The sequence below is a fragment of the Austrofundulus limnaeus genome, unplaced genomic scaffold (assembly GCF_001266775.1).
Source record: "Austrofundulus limnaeus strain Quisiro unplaced genomic scaffold, Austrofundulus_limnaeus-1.0 Scaffold4, whole genome shotgun sequence".
Taxonomy (NCBI): Eukaryota; Metazoa; Chordata; class Actinopteri; order Cyprinodontiformes; family Rivulidae; genus Austrofundulus; species Austrofundulus limnaeus.
In genome coordinates, this window is record NW_013952406.1 from 6,542,715 (window position 1) to 6,545,228 (window position 2,514).

The window sequence follows — 2,514 nt, forward strand, 5'->3', positions numbered from 1 at the left end:
CATTTGAAATATATGAGTTTGTATGTAATGTATGAATATAATATACAAGTTTCACTTTTTAAATGAATTACTGAAATAAATCTACTTTTTCATGATATTCAAATTTTATTTCCAGCACCTGTATAAAATGTAACAAAACAGGAATCAATTAGGTTGCTGAAGAAAATATAATCTGTTAAACATTTAATCCACCATAAACAGATATATGTAAAACTGTTAAATTGTTGTTGTTGTTATTTATTTATTTATTTGTTCATTTACATTTAGATATTATGATTTTTTTCTTACGTTTTGCTGCCGCCTTGTTGCTGCAGATTGCTCTATCTGTGTCTAAAACAATGAAAAATATATTCTTAACACTAAGTGTGTCTAACTGGACTCCAGGTGTTCTCTGTGGTTGGACTTTGCTTACCTCTGGGGCACATACAGTAAAAGTCCTATTTTCCAGAGCTCAGAACTGATGCTTCGTTCTGTTGGCCCAACCAGCCTGGTTCTGGGAGAAGGGGTGGGCCGCATCCTTCCTTGTATTTTTATTTATTTTTAGTTTTATTCATTTTCATTTAAAAAACAAAACAAATAATACAAATCAAATAAAATTAAAGGCAACAGAAGAAATAAATTCTATTAATATCTGCAGCCCCCCTCTCAAAATTTTTTTTAATTCAAACAATAATAATCTTCAAATAACAAAACATAACAAAAAAACTAACTTTTATCATTCTCTTAACCACATTTATTGAGCCATCTTTTTTAATATAATTACTTTCCAGATTATTCCACAGTCTTATTCCTTGTACTGAAGTACATCGATCCTTCAAAGTTGTTCAAAAAATTTTGTGCTTTACAAAAATCTCTAGTCCCTTAAGATTATAATTACTTACTCACTTAACAAAATTTAATTGGATATTTAAAGGTAATGCATTTTTGAGCCTTATACATGACCTGCAAAATATTTTGATCAACCAATTCATAAAATTTCAATAATTTCAACTGACAAAATAAAGTATTTGATGGGTGACTGTAATGTTTTCTGGTGATAATTCGTACAGCTCTTTTCTGTAAAATAAAGATGGGATTTGCAGTTGMTTTATATGCTTTCCCCCAGGAATTCAATACAATAGATCAAGTGTGGAGCAATTATTACATTATATGACATAAACAAATTTGTATAAGTCCCTTACTTTATACATTACTGCAATGGATTTGACTATTTTTGTTCTTTTATGCGAGATTTTCATGTCATTTTTTCATTAATAACACCCAAAAACTTCACTGACTCTACAGATCTCAACACCATCAACTCTAAATGGGAAACCAATAGTTCTCTTTCTATTACTGAATTTCATACAATTAGTTTTATCCAAATTTAATGATAATTTTTTTGTTCAAACAAAGTTAGACCTCCGAGTGAGGACAAAGAGGATGTATCTTTCTGGTCCGTCCAAACGGATGTTATCAGTATTGAATGGGACAGATTTTAATCTAATAAAGCATTATTTAGTGATTAATTGGAAGTCAGTTATTTGTTTTCATATCTAATATTGATTTCTTCAAGGGATCCCTGATTAGTTGTAACATTAGACTTTATTTGATAAACAAATATTTGACAGTAAAAATTTAAAATTATATATTTTTTTATTTTATATATATCATAAAATTTCAATAATTTCAACTGACAAAATAAAGTATTTGATGGGTGACTGTAATGTTTTCTGTTGATAATTCGTACAGCTCTTTTCGTGTAAACAAAATGGTCCCGTCAGTGTAATATATATTTTAAAATTTTAAAGACTGTAAAAATACTGTAGGCTGTTTAGTTTTGTAAATTTTTAAAAATATATTTTAACACGGACAGAGCCATTTTATTTACACACAAAGCATTCTGGGTAAATGACGTGGATAGGTCCTCAGTGTGAGCGAGTTGTATCCACCCTGAAGGTTAATCTTGGACAATATCTGACGATCAACTCTTTTAAATAAAACCAGAGAGCGTTGACAGAGAGGAGAAGGTAGAAATGACTCAGACTGTAACTGAAAATGTGGATGGAGGACAACAGAGCTGCTTCATGGAAGAAGAACCTCAGCTTAGCCTGTTAGCCTTTGTGCTAGCGCCAGCGCTATACTGCCTTATATGTATTAGCTTGATCCTAGCACGACAAACAAGCTAAACTGAGGTCCTCCATCCATATTTTCAGTTACAGGCTGAGTCATTTTTGCGTTCCCCTCTCTGTCATGTGGATGGAGGACCTCAGTGATGAGAGGAGAATGTGTAGCGCTGAGCTAATACATATAAGGCAATATAGCGCTGGCGCTAGCACAAAGGCTAACAGGCTAAGCTGAGGTTCTTCTTCCATGAAGCAGCTCTGTTTTCCTCCCTGCATATTTTCAGTTGCAGGCTGAGTCATTTCTACCTTCTCCTCTCTGTCATGTGGATGGAGGACCTCAGTGATGAGAGGAGAATGTGTAGCGCTGAGCTGAGGTTCTTCTTCCATGAAGCAGCTCTGTTTTCCTCCC

The 2,514-nt window shown here is 32.9% G+C and overlaps 1 protein-coding gene across 1 annotated transcript in view; it reads left to right on the forward strand.

The window, feature by feature from the left end:
* LOC106530072 (brain-specific angiogenesis inhibitor 1-associated protein 2) overlaps positions 1-2,514 on the forward strand; it is a gene marked incomplete at its 5' end in the record, with an annotated part of 67,188 nt that overhangs the window by 21,180 nt on the left and 43,494 nt on the right.